The sequence below is a fragment of the Staurois parvus genome, unplaced genomic scaffold, assembly GCF_062004578.1.
Source record: "Staurois parvus isolate SC_StPar_1 unplaced genomic scaffold, SC_StPar_1.0 ptg000842l, whole genome shotgun sequence".
In the NCBI taxonomy this organism is placed as follows: Eukaryota; Metazoa; Chordata; class Amphibia; order Anura; family Ranidae; genus Staurois; species Staurois parvus.
Genome location: NW_028318638.1, coordinates 1,403,865 through 1,421,159, shown reverse-complemented (window position 1 = coordinate 1,421,159; position 17,295 = coordinate 1,403,865).

Genomic DNA, 17,295 nt, shown 5'->3' with positions numbered 1-17,295 from the left:
ATGCTCTCCTCAGGTAGTAGGCCTTCAAGGAAGAAGAAAGGAGAACTCTAGCAACACAAGCCGTCCCTAGGCATTGGGCCTGGCAGGAGGAGAGCTTTTCAAGGTCACACCAAGAGGTTGGCCAGGGAGAGATTAATATTCATAACTCAGAATTATTGGATCTTCTAAGATTATTGCCAGAGTCAATCCCCAACAGCAGTCAGAAGCAAACAATAACTCTGAGATTGGGGAAACCCAGGGGAGCCGAACTGTCACTTAGAGCTCAGGCTGACTGCAGCCTAATAGGCACTAAATTTAGACCCCAATGCTTAAGGCAGGGTCGCAACGAAAGCAAAGCATGTTTTTGATTTTGAGCAGTGGGCCGCCTGTGTGCTGCTATAGAACATGCCATTTGCTATTGTCTATGAACTGTGAACTACCTCAGAAGACGAGGTTGCAAGTCCTGCTCTTTTTGTGCCCCCTCTTGCCGGAGCACCCAAGGCAACCACCTCTTCTACCTACCTGTTGACCCATAAAATACTACCAGGCTGGTGTATTCCTGCTATAATAACACCAGCCTATATGGTCCTCAAAACTGGGCTGATTTTTATCAGAATTGGAAGTCCAACTATTGTAACTTTACCTCCTACCAACCAGAAGAACCAGGCAAGCGCTAAGGCTACGTTCCATGGTGGTTCGCAGTTCAGAGTGCGGCTAAGCAGCCATTGTCAGGCGTTCAGGAGGCCAATTTGCTACTTCCTGCATTTTGTTTTGCCTAATGGCAAGTTACAATGAGTCTAGTAGTGCATTGTAACTATGAGCCAAGCACTTGACAGCCTCATTGGCTTTAATGACTAGTGGTACCACCTGTCAACGTGACATGCCACATTAAATTTGCCACAGTTGTGACGTAAAGCCTCACCTGTGAACATCCCCCTCCAGCTGTATTTAAGACTTTAGGTGGGAAGTTGGAGGTGGTAAAACTGTGGCTCAACCACCTGTTTTTACCACCCCATGACTGTCCATGTAAAAGAAGCCTAAAGGTACAGTGGACATTTTTTTTTAATCACTTCTACAAATAAAATTTCTGGGTCGAGAAAGGATGAAGATAAGAAGGACGACATATCACATGGCAAAAAATACAATAAAATATATCCTGTATGAGCTGACAGCACATTACAATACAAAGAAATGGAATACATCAGAGGAAGTTTCATAGTTCTGGAAGATGGACCATATAGTAATGCAATCTAAATGATAGAATTGTATATTAGAAGGAAATAAAGTAAATCATGTTTGTCAGATAGACAAGCATCTGATGTATCATTGGTGGTGTGAGTGTTGAATGGTTGTCAAGGTGTGATGGGAGGTAAAAGTGGGGCAGGAGAAGTCGACCCCGAGGAAGGGAAATTGGCCATGGTTATGCAGGGAAACACGGAGTGTTGGGGTGGAGGGGAAGGCAGCCCTCAATCCTGTGGTATCTTCAAGTCTCAGCTATGATCCAGTGCAGGGGTGAACTGACAACTCATGGGGCCCCCGGGAAATAGGGGATCATGGGGCCCCTGTGTCCTTGCCCAAACTCAAAAAAGCCTATGAAAAAGGTACCAGGGGCATCTCATGGGGCTCCCTACTAACCCCGGGCCTGAGTTTCCAAATGATCAGTCCGCCCCTGATCCAGTGCTGGCAAGCCAAGCCAATGACGTGTTGGACTCTTCCTGCCTAAAGTTTAATCTGCTTTTCTTTTGGCTTCCCCGTTTGCCCCCTAGCCAATGACATTTTGTAATAAAAGCTTTCCGTTTTCATTCCATACCTTATGGATATGTAACACCCAATTGTCCCTAGGCAGTAGTGAAGAACCCCTAGGTGGCTTGGTGGGCTAGCATCTAACCTCAGGCAGGAATTCTTGACTTTTTGCTGGGTGTAAAAACTGAGAACCAGTCCTGTTAAGGTTTATTAGGGCCAATAAACCCTAGGAGGGAAGGTTAGGCCAAAGGATACCCAAAAAAGACCACAAATGAAGACTCCATATCACCACTCACAGCCAATACATTGCTTAGAGGACCAATTTTCCAAAAAACCAGAGACCCACATTAGGGCCTTAGCAGATGCTCATGGGCACTTAGGCTGGATATAGACAGCTCAATATACGTGTAATAACCCTGTTCTAGGCAGTAGTGAATAACCCTTAGGTGGCTTGGTGGGCTAGCATCTAACCTCAAGCAGGAACTCCTAACTTTTTGTTGGGTGTAAAAATTGAGAACCAATCCTGTTAAGGTTTATTAGGGCCAATAAATCCTAGGAGAGAGGAGTTAGACCAAAGGATACCCAAAAAAAGACCACAAATGAAGACTCCATATCACCACTCACAGCCAATACATGGCTTAGAGGACCCATTTTCTGAAAAACCAGAGACCCACATTGGGGCTTAACAGATGCTCATGGGCACTTAGGGTGGACATAGGCATCTCAATATACGTGTAACAACCCTGTCCTAGGCAGTAGTGAATGACCCCAGGTGGCTTGGGGGGCTAGAATCTAACCTCAGGCAGGAATTCTTGATTTTTTGTTGGATGTAAACATTGAGAACCAGTCCTTTTAAGGTTTGTTAGGGCCAATAAACCCTAGGAGAGAAGGGTTAGGCCAAATAATACCAAAAAAGACCACAAATGAAGACTCCATATCTTCACTCACAGCCAAAACATAGGAAGGGACCTTTAGGCCATACTCCGTACTTCTGTAGAACAGCTTTAACACAACACACGTGCTCCTTGGATGAGCCACCAGAACTTCCCATATTGCCCACAACTTGTACCCAGCTCTTTTGGACAATCCATAGCAGACACATTTTCCCCCCTGGTGCCGCAACCCAGGTAGTCATCTTCCTGCACCTCTTCTCCTGGATATTCCCTCCTGCTGGACAGTAGGAAACTCCAGACTTGACTTGGGCCTTTCTTTAGCACCACACGCTCCTCAGGCAGTAGGCCATCAAGGAAGAAGAAAGGAGAAATCTAGCAACACAAGCCGTCCCCAGGCATTGGGTCTGGCAGGAAGAGAGCTTTTCAAGGTCACACCAAGAGGTTGGCCAGGGAGAGATTAATATTCATAACTCAGAATTATTGGATCTTCTAAGATTATTGCCAGAGTCAATCCCCAACAGCAGTCAGAAGCAAACAATAACTCTGAGATTAGGAAAACCCAGCTTAGAGGACCCATTTTCTGAATTACCAGACACCCACATTGGGGCTTAGCAGATGCTCATGGGCACTTAGGGTGGACATAGGCAGCTCAATATACGTGTAACAACCCCATCCTAGGCAGTAGTGAATGTCCCCTACATGGCTTGGTGGGCTAGCATCTAACCTCAGGCAGGAATTCTTGATTTTTTTGTTGGGTGTAAACATTGAGAACCAGTCCTTTTAAGGTTTATTAGGGCCAATAAACCCTAGGAGAGAGGGGATAGACCAAATAATACCAAATAAGACCACAAATGAAGACTCCATATTACCACTCACAGCCAATACATGACAAAGGACCTTTAGTCCATACTCAGTACTCCTGTAGAACAGCTTTGACAACACACGTACTCCTTGGATGAGCCACCAGACCTTCCCGTATTGTCCACTACTTGTACCCAGCTCTATTGGACAATCCATAGCAGACACATTTTCCCCCCTGGTGCCGCAACCCAGGTAGTCATCTTCCTGCACCTCTTCTACTTGATATTCCCTCCTGCTGGACAGTAGGAAACTCCAGACTTGACTTGGGTCTTTCTTTAGCACCATACTCTCCTCTTCTGGATATTCCCTCCTGCTGGACAGTAGGAAACTCCAAACTTGACTTGGGCCTTTCTTTAGCACCACACTCTCCTCAGGCAGTAGGCCTTCAAGGAAGAAGAAAGGAGAACTCTAGCAACACAAGCCGTCCCCAGGCATTGGGCCTGGCAGGAAGAGAGCTTTTCAAGGTCACACCAAGAGGTTGGCCAGGGAGAGATTATTATTCATAACTCACAATTATTGGATCTTCTAAGATTATTGCCAGAGTCAATCCCCAACAGCAGTCAGAAGCAAACAATAACTCTGAGATTAGGGAAACCCAGGGGAGCCGAACTGTCACTTGTCCTAAATTTATATCAGTGATATCATCACTGGGTCTCAGTGCTTGTCTATGCAATGCAGGCAGATCATGGCTGATGGGAGGGGCTGGCAAGATGCTGGACCTAACCTCCTGAAAAGATCACAGCACCCTGCCTGTACTCTTCTCAAGGGTCCTCAGCCCTGATGAAAGCAGTTAGCTGGCTTATAGGAGGAGTTATGCATTGGCTTTGATAGATAGATGTCAGTCTGAAGGAGTCTCTATGACCCCAATTCCCTCCATAAAGAGTACCTGTCACGTACCTATCTCTGTCACAGGAGATGTTTACATTCTTTGTGACAGTGGTAAAAGTGATTAAAAAAAAAAAAGAAAGTGCCTCCATCCCCCATGCTTGCGCGAAAAGGCGAACGCACACATCTGTCCCGTGCACACGCAAATATTGATCGTCCCACACAAGTGAGGTATCGCCGCGAGCGTCAGATCATATAATCAATAATTCCAGACCAGACCTCCTCTGTAAATCCAAAGTGGTCACCTGTAAAGCCTATGTCTATGGACAGTAAAATTTACGCCGTTTGACGCCGTTGCACGCGCGTGCGCAACTTTAAATTGTTTGGTATCTATTTACTCGATCTAACATCCTCTTTTATAATTCACAAAAAAATGGGTTTTGTATTTTTTTTGCATTAAAATAAAAAAAGGTGTATTTTTCCCCAAAAAATCGCGTTTGAAAAACCTCTGCGCAAATACCGTGCGACATAAAAAAAATGGCAAAACCCACCAAATTATTCTATATGGCCTCGCCTTTAAAAAATATATCATGTTTGGGGGTTCTAACCAGGGGGGACTGACCATTTGGAGACTCAGGCACTGCCCGAGGGCTAGGGGTCAGTAGGGGGCCCCATGAGATGCCCCTGGTACCTTTTTCATAGGCTTTTTTGAGTTTGGGCAAGGACAAAGTGGCCCCATGATCCCCTATTGTCCGGGGGCCCCATGAGTTGTCAGTCCGCCCCTGGTTCTAACTAATTCTCTAGCAAAAAAAAAAAAAAATCCTTGATTGATACATGTGAACATAAAGTGCTAGAAAAAGCTTGGCCCCTAAGTGGCTATAGATCAATTATTCCTATCGGAAGAGATCGATCGGAAAAGAAATCCATCATTTATCAACGCGTGTATAGAATGTTAACAAAAAACCAGGGGCGGACTGACCATTTAGAAACTTGGGCGGGCCCGGGATCAGTAGGGGGTCCCATGAGATGCCCCTGGTACCTTTCTCACTGGCTTTTTTGAGTTTGGGCAAGGACACAGGGGCCCCATGATCCCCTATTGCCCGGGGGCCCCATGAGTTGTCAGTCCGCCCCTGAATAAAACCTTTCCGTTTTCATTACATACCTTATTTTAGAACCAGTGATGTCATCACTGGGACTCTGTGCGTCTCTATGCAATGCAGGCAGATCATAGCTGGTGGGAGGAGGCTTCCTGAAAAGATCACAGCACCCTGCCCCAGTACTCCTCTTAACAGCCGTCAGCCCAAAACAGATCAACAGAGACGAGAACGACTTACAAATGGAATTTATGATCATGTCAACTATCAATCAAAATCCACTTTCCAGACCAGGGGCGGACTGACCACTTGGAAACTCGGGCACTGCCCGAGGGCCCGGGGTCAGTAGGGGGCCCCATGAGATGCCCCTGGTACCTTTTTCATAGGCTTTTTTGAGTTTGGGCAAGAACACAGGGGCCCCATGATCCCCTATTGCCCGGGGGCCCTATGATCCCCTATTGCCCGGGGGCTCCATGATCCCCTATTGCCCGGGGGGCCCCATGATCCTCTCTTGCCCGGGGGGCCCCATGATCCCCTATTGCCTGGGGGGCCCCATGATCCCCTATTGCCCAGGGGGCCCCATGATCCCCTCTTGCCCGGGGGGCCCCATGATCCCCTATTGTCAGTCCGCCCCTGTTTCTGAGTGTGTCATATAGACCAATAGTTCCTATTGGAAGAGATCGATCGGAAAACCAATCATTTATCGACGCTTATATGGCCACTATAGGGCTGCATTCGCATCTGAGCGTTTGTGAACACGCCCCATGGAACACGCGGGAAACGCACGTCACACATTGGCAGACGCGCATTAAAATGTACGACAAATGCGTAACGCTCGATGCCCAAAAAAGGCACACGAGCTACTTTGGTGTGTCAGTTCCATGGGCAACCCATGGAGATGAATGGGCTGTCCTATCCATGTAGTGAAAAAAAAAAAAAAAAGCACGCAAAAAAAACACGCAATCACGAATCACGCTAGGTGCGATCTTAGCCAGGGGATTGTATACTGTATGGACTTATGCAGGCCATAGACGGTACGCTTATCGACCAATTTTCACACTGTTAGTGGGGCTGATTTTCACACTGTTAGTGGGGCCGATTTTTACAGTTAGTGGGGCCGATTTTCGCGGTTCCTCCTCATTTCCTTTATCGGTCATGCTGGAAAATTTGCGAAAAACGGCCGATTTTTTAACCACCTCCCGTCCGGCCGTTGTATATAAACGGCAGGACGGTGGCAGTGCAGGGTCGGGTGGCCGTTTATAAACAGCCTCCCCGCACCCTGCTTGTGCGCGCTCCCTGGGAGCGCGCAGCACCGCGATCCGGTGCCCGCTGTGTCCTCCGGACACAGTGGAACACCGATCGTCGTACGATCTCTGTACGAGGTCCCGATCATGTGATCGCTGATTGGCCAATCAGTGATCACATGCAGAGTAGTAAGCAAGATATCACTTGTGACATCATTGCTTACTACCAGGGGCAGACTGACAACTCATGGGGCCCCCGGGCAATAGGGGATCATGGGGCCCCTGTGTCCTTGCCCAAACTCAAAAAAGCCTATGAAAAAGGTACCAGGGGCATCTCATGGGGCCCCCTACTGACCCCGGGCCCTCGGGCAGTGCCCGAGTTTCCAAATGGTCAGTCCGCCCCTGCTTACTACGTGTGAAATCTGTGAATGATCACAGAGGTCACATGGTACAGGGCTATTCACAACAGCCTTGTACAATGTGACAAGCTGTGACCAATCACAGCTCTCACAGTATTTCTCAATGGCTGCAAGAATGCAGCCAGAGAGAAGGAGAAATGATTGCTTTTACAGCCTTTATGGGTGTAAAAGCAATCAGTGTAAAAAAAAAAAAAAAAAAAATCTTCCTTTCCCCCCACAAGTAGTGCAGTGTCACCATGGTGACACTGTACTGCTAGGGTGACAGTATGTAAAAAAAAATAATAATAATAATATAAAGAAAATAAAAAAAAATGTAAAAAAAAAGTTTAAAAATTATAATTTTTGGTTATAAACTAATTTGGGTTTTTTTTTTTTTTTACTAAAAATATAATGGAATACATTTTGGCCAAGATTTATGATGAAATATTATTTATTTGCAAAATTTTATAAGAAAAAAACTTTTTTTTTAAATTGTTGGACTTTTAAAATTACATAGCAAAAAAAAATAAAAATCGCAGTGGTGAGTAAATATCACCAAAATAAAGCTTTATCTGTCTCAAAAAAATGCTAAAAAATTAATTTGGGTGCAGTGTTGCATGACCGCACAATTGTCATTCATAGTGTGATAGCGCTGAAAGCTGAAAATTGGCCTGGGGGGGAAGGGGGTGAAAGTGTCCGGACTGGAAGTGGTTAAATCATTGGTGGCTACATCGGATTACAGAACGAATGATGTTTTGTTTTTCTGACGAAAAATCGACCGATAAACGAACCGTCTATGGCCTGCATTAGTCACCGGTCACACCGCTGCAATTTAAAATTGCGCCATTTGTGCGCAATTTCAGGTGCGATTTGTGACGACTTTATTGCTACTTGTGAAGATTTTCAGCGATTTCTTGTAATTTGCAGTGCGATGTCCATCATATTCTATGTATGTGAAATCGCAGCAAAACTGCAGAAAAAGTCACGCAAGAACTACTTTAGAAATCGCGCTGCGGCAAACCGCACTCGTTAAGACACCGACATTCACCTTCATTAGATGCAATTTCAGGTGCGATTTGAATTCACAAATTGCATTGGTATGACCGGGCATTGCTTGTTATACTCACTGTGGAACCTAAGGGGTTAATCCTCTGCATTGTGTAAAAAGGCTGATTGATCCTGTCTTCTTTGATCCTTCTCTTCTTCTACTGTCTCCAATCCATTTCCTAATAGAACAGAGCATTGGGGGCAAGCTGCACATGCTCAGTTTGGTGTGTATTGCTAGATAGTTTTTTTTTCTTTGGGAAGGTGCATGTGATCAGCACAGGACCAATCAGCGCGGTCCAGACAGTAGGTCAGGGGTTCTGCATCTTCCTAGAGCAGAAAGAAAACTCAAAAACTCCTACAAGCTGTAACCAGTGCTCTGCTGGACACTGATAGAAGTCACAAGACTGCTATATACTGCTGATGAGAAAAGGTATTTTAAAATAATTGCATTTCCGTGCTGTGTGTACTGTGGGAGACCAGATATAGTAAATGCAGGGTCCGGGGAGACCAGATATAGTGAATGCAGGGTCCGAGGAGACCAGATATAGTGAATGCAGGGTCCGAGGAGACCGAATATAGTGAATGCAGGGTCCGGGGAGACCAGATATAGTGAATGCAGGGTCTGGGGAGAGAAGATATAGTGAATGCAGGGTCCGAGGAGACCAAATATAGTGAATGCAGGGTCCAGGGAGACCAGATATAGTGAATGCAGGGTCCGGGGAGACCAGATATAGTGAATGCAGGGTCTGGGGAGAGCGGATATAGTGAATGCAGGGTCCAGGGAGACCGGATATAGTGAATGCAGGGTCCGGGGAGACCAGATATATTGAATGCAGGGTCCGGGGAGAGCAGATATAGTGAATGCAGGGTCCGGGGAGACCGGAAATAGTGAATGCAGGGTCCAGGGAGATCAGATATAGTGAATGCAGGGTCCGGGGAGACCAGATATAGTGAATGCAAGGTCCGGGGAGACCAGATATAGTGAATGCAGGGTCCGGGGAGACCAGATATAGTGAATGCAAGGTCCGTGGAGACCAGATATAGTGAATGCAGGGTCCGGGGAGACCAGATATAGTGAATGCAAGGTCCGTGGAGACCGGATATAGTGAATGCAGGGTCCGGGGAGACCAGATATAGTGAATGCAAGGTCCGGGGAGACCAGATATAGTGAATGCAGGGTCCTGGGTTTAGTAAGGCTCCATTCACACATATGCACTTTGCTTTTTCTCCATTTTGCAGTGCTTTTTGCAGTTCGTTTTGCGTTTTTCTACATGCATTTTTATGCATTATTGATTTGTTTTTACCTTGTTTTGCGTCTTGTTCAGCTACTGGGCAGAATAAAAATTCAAAACGCGGTTAAAACGCGGCAAAAACGCACTACCATGCATTTCAGCAGCTTCTCCATTGAACTATACTATAGCAAAAACACTGCTTTTTGCTTTTAAAAAAGTCCCCGACCCTTTCCAAAAACGCAGCGGCTCAAAAAAGCATAGATGTGAACGTGTTCCATAGGAAACCATGTTAGATGGACTGTAGTGCGTTTCTGCAAAAAGCACTAAAAATCGCACTGGTGTGAACGGAGCATTTACTTTACGTTAAATCAAGAGGTTTTATCTTGCGGAGATATCTGGATGCCGTTAGCAGAGGCTAGGACAACATGGTATTCTTTCTGGGAGTTCTTTGTGGGTTCGCTGGTGAACGTTCGATGTCCTGATTGATACGGCTGCGATTTATATGAGATTAAAGTAGGTATAAATCAGACTTAAGTAATACAAAGGCGGATTCCCCAGCTGTTGCTGGTAAAATGATAACATCCGCCCAATCTGTCTTCCTTGGGAATTATCACAGGTCTCATCTGGGCTGCTCCTCGATCGTCCTTATTCCCCGAGTGCATTCTAATACTCGGCGTTAAGTGATCTGGGTGCTGGCCTGGTAGGGGAGGGGAGGGGGGGTATTGATGGCTTATGGTGGTATTAGCTATCTTAATGTGTGGGGGACGGATTAGTAAGCATGGTGGGGGGGGGGATTTCATTCCATTAGTAGATTAGTGACTCCATAATGGAGTTTATAAATTAAATGGTGTCAGTTTCTGCATTAGAGGTGAAGGAGGGATCGAGATATCGCTCACCAGAGATGAACCGAGCCTAGCTGCCCTAAAAGATGGAAGATGGCGGCAGGTCTGGGAAGCAGGGTTGGCTAGACCAATGTCTACATTGTGTTCCTCAAAAGCTGCAAAATAGCAAGACTTTTTAAAGTGCGTTGCAGGAACGCAAGCATTAAAACCCATGTTGCATGCGTTAGCAAGTTGTAGTGCCTTTCAGTTTGGATGGCATCCCAAAGCAATAAGTCAATGCACATGTGTTGAGGCACACCACAACGTGTGGTAAAGCACTGCCGCAAGTTATGGTGCACTGCACTTGCATGTCCGTTTTTTCATTTTGCTAAAGCATTAACTGTCATAAACGATCGGCAATTCCAGTGATGCCCATCACAAGAACCTCTATGACCTTAATGATGCCCATTACAAGAACATCCATGACACCATTAATGCCCATTGCAAGAACCTCTATGATCCCATTGATGTCCATTACAAGAACATCCATGACTCCATTAATGCCCATTGCAAGAACCTCTATGACCCCAGTGAATCCCATCACAAGAACCTCTATGGCCTTATTGATGTCCATTACAAGAACATCCGTGACTCCATTAATGCCCATTGCAAGAACCTCTATGATCCCATTGATGTCCACTACAAGAACATCATGACTCCATTAATGCCCATTGCAAGAACCTCTATGACCCCATTGATGCCCATTACAGGAACCTCTACAACACCAGTGATGTTCATTACAAGAATCTCTATGACCCCAGTGATGCCTTTTACAAGAAACTTGACAACCCTGGTGATGCCCATTACAACAACCTCAACGACCCCATTGATGCTCATTACAATACCCTTTATACTCCACTGATACCCAGTACAAGAACCTCATGACCCCAGTGATGCCCATTATAAGAACTTTGATGATCACAGTGATACCCATTACCAGGACATAAACAACCCCATTGATTCCCAGTACAAGAGCCTCTATAATCCCATTGATGCCTGTTGCAAGAACCTCTACAACACGAGTGATGTCCATTACAAGAGCCTCAATGACCCTAGTGATGTCCATTACAAGAACCTCAATGTCCCCAGGGAGGCCCATTACAAGAACTTCTAATACTCTAGTGATGCCCATTGCAAGGACCTCAACAACCCCAGTGATGCCCATTACAAGAACCTTGATGAGCCCAGTGACGCCAATTAGAAGAACCTCTACACCCCACTGATGCCCATTACAAGAACATTGACAAACTCAGGGATGCCCATTACAAGAACCACTCGGACCCAATCGATGCCCATTACAAAAACCTCTATGACCCAAGTGAGGGCCATTAGAAGAACCTCAACAACCCCACTGATGTCCATTATATGCCCATTACAAGAACATTGACAAACTCAGGGAAGTCCATTACAAGAACCACTAGGACCCAATCGATGCCCATTACAAAAACCTCTATGACCCAAGTGAGGGCCATTAGAAGAACCTCAACAACCCCACTAATAACCATTAGAAGAACATTGACAAACTCAGGGATGCCCATTACAAGAACCACTAGGACCCAATCATTGCCCATTACAAAAACCTCTATGACCCAAGTGAGAGCCAATAGCAGAACCTCAACAATCCCACTGATACCCATTACAAGAATCCCAATGACCCCACTGATGCCCATTACAAGAACCCTAACAACCTCATTGATGCCTATTACAAGAACCTCGATGACCCCAGTGATGCCCTTTACAAGAACCTCTACCAGCCCAGCGATACCCATTACAGGAACTGTGCCAAGCAGCAGAGATCCTTGGTAACAGTTGGCAGAGCAGACATGGATCACGAGCTCAAGAAACCATGACACCACACAGAAAACCTGGAAGTAAATACAAGGACAGTGACATGTAATGTCACAGATGATACTGCTTTCCATTGGCCAAAAAAAAGCATCTGAAGCCTGAAAACACCTGAAAAATGCTTGAACACCACCTAAAAACATTTGTGCTCAAGTGACGAAAGACGTGGTGAAGACGACTTGCTGAAATTAAACCAAGCATCAGAATGGGGAAGAAAGGGGATTTAGGTGACTTTGATCATGACATGGTTGTTGGTGCCAGACAGGCTGGTCTGAGTATTTCAAAAACTGCTGATCTACTGGGAATCTCACGCACAACCTTCTCTAGGGTTTACAGAAAATGCTTCAAAAAAGAGAAAATATCCAGTGAGCTGCAATTGCGTGGACGAAAATGCATTGTTGATGTCACAGGTCAGAGGAGAATGGGCAGACTGGTTCGAGATAATAGAAAGGCAACATTAACTCATGTCAATATGGACCAAAATCTCTGAGGAATGTTTCCAACACCTTGTTGAATTTATACCATGAAGAATTTAGGCAGTTCTGAAGGCAAAAGGGGGTCCAACCCATTACTAGCAAGGTGTACCTAATAAAGTGGCTGGTGAGTGTACATTGTACTGCTGAAAACTGTACCTAGGTACATAAATTTTAAAAAAAGAAAACCCTTAAGAAAATTTAATCCAAAGAGAGATAAAGGAGTATATGTATATAGATCCACCAGGATAAAAAGAGAAAAAAACAGAACACCCCATCCCCAGTGCAGTCGAGAAGTCAAATAATGGGCACCAAAACCCCAACACGAGTCTTACATATTGGAGCTAGAGAGCCAAGGTGTTGCTCCACAATAACTTGATGAAAAGGATGACCCCCTCTTGTCTCTCCCATTTACCGCCGATCCCTCCCAACGTCATGTAGGTACATCCGGTGGGGGGAGGTGCTAAACACAAGCCGACTTCCACCACCACATTGGCAAGATGGCGCCAGGGGTGTAACTCCGCATGAGGCTCTAACCAGGTTACTGACAAAGGTGCACTGTTGCATAATAGCAACAAATGGTTTAAAACCTGAAGTTTAGAGTGATACATTTCTGGCAAGGGATTATTCTCAGTCTTGACTTGGATCTCCTCAAACTTTGTCCGTGTGATAATAGTCACCAGGTCAAACAGAGAAGGTGAATCTCCCCAGTGTCGACACAGACAGTGATAAGCACCCAACGAGGAAGGTTCCAAACCTTTCCCCACTATCTAAAACAAAAAACATTCAATATAAAGGTATATCACTTTTCTCTGGACAAAGGTACTATCTTCAGTCACCAGTCACTTGATGCAATATAACGGCAAAAAAACCTGCATACAGCTACAAATTTCAACATTTACTAAGCCTTCAACAACAGTACACAATTAGTACGGCTCTAATCCTAGCTGAAATGTGTTAGTACTGTTTATGGAGATGTTGATGGAATAATAAATGTTGGAATTTGGAGAAGTGTACAGGTCTTTTGCTGTTATATTACATTTTATTATGCCAGCAAAAAGTTGAAACAATGTTTTTAGTGGCCATTATGGAAGAGAAACTGGGTGCTTTAAGGGGCCCTATAGGCAGGAAAAAGCCCAAGATGGGTGTCACCAATAAGATGCTGTTTACTAGTAGTCCAGAAAGCAAGTCAGGAGGTGAGGGGATGGCATTCTATAGTAAGTACATTAAGTGTGTAAACCCCAACAATCTATAGTTACATACTACACCATAAGGACTCTACTGCCTCTCCCTTTTTTTCTCCCTGGGCCTCTCTATGGGTCTTCAACTGTTTTTTTTTTTAGCTTTCTGACCTTTTGAGGACCACCACCTGAATTCCAAACCCTAACAATGAACGACTGTTATTTGTTCCTGTTTGATCTCCTAATGATACCATTGAAACTGTTTTATTATATCTGTTCCCCAACAATCTATAGTTGCATACTACACCATAAGGGCTCTACTGCCTCTCCCCTTTTATTCCTTGGGCCTTACTGTGGGTCTTCAACTGTTTTTTTTCTAGCTCTCTTACCTTTTGAGGACCACCACCTGAATTCCAAACCCTAACAATGAACGACTGTTATTTGTTCCTGTTTGATCTCCTAATGATACCATTGAAACTGTTTTATTATATCTGTTCCCCAACAATCTATAGTTGCATACTACACCATAAGGGCTCTACTGCCTCTCCCCTTTTTTTCCTTGGGCCTTACTGTGGGTCTTCAACTGTTTTTTTTCTAGCTCTGTTACCTTTTGAGGACCACCACCTGAATTCCAAACTCTAACAATGAACGTCTGTTATTTGTTCCTGTTTGATCCCCTAATGATACCATTGAAACTGTTTTGTTACATCTGTTCCCCAACAATCTATAGTTGCATACTACACCATAAGGGCTCTAATGCCTCTCCCCTTTTTTTTTTCCTTGGGCCTCTCTATGGGTCTTCAACTGTTTTTTTTTTAGCTCTCTGACCTTTGAGGACCACCACCTGAATTCCAAACCCTAACAATGAACGTCTGGTATTTGTTCCTGTTTGACCTCCTATTGGTACCATTGAAACTGTTTTTGCTGTATCTATTCGATAAGAGCAAAAAGAATACCTGTTGATCCTGCCAGAAATCTTATCAGTGAGTAACTTCCAGATATCGGTTATATTGTTCCCAGCAGTGGTGTATTTAGGTTTGTGCTGCCCTAGGCAACACAAGAATCGGCCTTCGCACGGAGAGTCCCTGACACCGACCAACACCACCCTCCCCCACGAAGAGCGCCTGACATTGACCAACAACACCCCAGCCCCCACCCACCCGAGAGAGCCTTCCACTACCATCGCCCCCCATACACTGGCAACCCCCCACCCTGGTGAGAGAGAAGACACTCACCTTCACAGCTCCAGACATCCCCGGGAACATTAGTCGGGCTCTGCATACACCATCGAGCAACCCGCAGTCTCTATCAGATCCCACCTGGTCCCCATGCCGTGTGTGTCCCTCCTTCCATCCCTTCTTTAGGGGGGCGGCGCTGCCCCCCTGAAAAATGCTGCTGCCCCCCCTGAAAGATGCCGCCCTAGGCAAATGCGTTGTTTGCCTTGTGGTGAATACACCCCTGGTTCCCAGCTATCTCTGAAGAGCACAGAACACCTCCTCCCTTTGTTATAGAGATGATTAGAGGAAGGGGAGTATTCTGTAGTCCTGTCCTAACAACACTGCTCCTCCATAGATCTTAGGACAAGAAGTGTGTAATGGTAGGATCAATACGTTTGGTGAAAACAAACAGGAACAATATTAAACTAATGCTTTTTCTCCTGGGTAAAACCATGTAAAATGGTGCCTATCTTTTTTAACACCTGATTGTCTGGATCTAATAAAAGCTTGAGGTCCTTGCTCTGGCTTGTACAGCCTTGTCCATCGGAATCCATCCAGGGTGCAGGCTGGGTGAAGAGTTTGTCTGAACTTTTTACAATGTCTTAGAGCGAAGGTATTGAACTGCAAACCGCACGCTGAGCAATCCCATACATCAAAGAGGTGATAAGAGCCTCGGTCTATCTCCGTCCCAGCCACACCATGCATTTTGCCTCTGCCCATAGGGCTTAGTCATGGAGACAGACCTAGCTCCATGACTAAGCCCTGTGGGTGGAGTGAAACGCATCGGTGATGTAACTGGGACAGAGGTAGACTGAGGCTGCTATCACCTCTTTGAAGTATGGGATTGCTCAATGTGCGGCTTGTGGTCACATCTGATCGTCTGGAGCTGCACTTTGAAAAAAATAAAAAGTGGACCAAAAGGCATTTTTATTGTCACTCTGTGGCCCCAAAAAAACAGAAACATAGGGAGCCTGTAAAAGAAGAGTGGAAATACTTACTAGTCCAACGTTTCTGTTAAAGAGCAGTCCAAGAATCTTCAGGGTCCATATTACATGTTTTGGACGCCTACCTCCCCTGCTCTATGTAGTGGTTTGACCCAACAGCCCCTATGTCACTAATGTGTCCCTGCAGTGCTGCAGTGACATAGGGTGGAACTACAGTGAACAGTAGGGTATGCTGGCATCCAACATCGACTTGTTCGGTACAGTTGAAGATGTTTGTAGCTTGGTTAAGCAACAAAATGTCAACAACATACAGAAAAATTCCAGTTGAATGTGACCAACTACGACGAAAAAACTCATGACCTGGATACATGAGGCACCCCCAGAAGCGTCAGATACAGAATATTCTATGGCTAGTGTAGAGCAAATATCAGAGTCTTGGGGCAGTGGGACTTCTTTTAAAGGGTTTTTTTCTTAATTGTCCACAGTCACCTTAAATATTTTCACAGAATTCAATTAATTGTTAATTTTTCATGATATAACTAATGCAGGCCATAGATGGGTCTAAAATCGGCCGAAAAAAAAATTGGCTGATTTTCGCACCGTTAATGGGTTAATTGGTCTGCCGTTTTTCTGGATTTTGTCAGATTTGTTTGATCGGTAAAGTTGGAAAAAAATGGGGCGATTTTGCCGATCGGCCGATTTTCGCGGCAATGATGGGCAAATCGGCGGATCTTTTTACCGATAAACAATTTGCGCATGAGATGTGACCTGCAAGAAAAAGAAGAAGAAGAAGAAGAAAAAAAAATAAAAAGAGGAAGAAAAAGAAGAAGAAAAAATAAATAAAAAAAAGAAGAAAAAGAAGAAGAAAAAAATAAGAGAAAGAAGAGGAAGAAAAAGAAGAAGAAGGAAAAATAAGAAAAAGAAGAAGAAGAGAAAGAAGAAGATGAAGAAGAAGAAGAGAAAGAAGAAGAGGAAGAAGAAGAAGAGGAAGAAGAAGAAGAGAAAGAAGAAGAGGAAGAAGAGGAAGAAGAAGAAGAGAAAGAAGAAGAGGAGAGAGAAGAAGAGGAAGAAGAAGAAAAGAAAGAAGAAAAGAAAGAAGAAGAGATAGAAGAAGAAGAGAAAGAAGAGGAAGAGGAAGAGAAAGAAGAAGATGAAGAAAAAGAGAAAGAAGAAGAGAAAGAAGTAGAAGAGAAAGAAGAAGCGGAGGAAGAAGAAAAAGAGGAAGAAGAAAAAGAGGAAGAGAAAAAGAAGAGAAAGAAGAAGAGAAAGAGGAAGCAGAGGAGAAAGAAGAAGGAGAAGAGAAAGAAGAAGAAGAGAAAGAAGAAGAAGAAGAAAAAAAATAATAGAAAGAAGAAGAAGAGAAAGAAGAAGAAGAAGAAAAAAAATAATAGAAAGAAGAAGAGCTCTTCTTTTTCTCTTCCTCTTTTTCTTCTTCCTC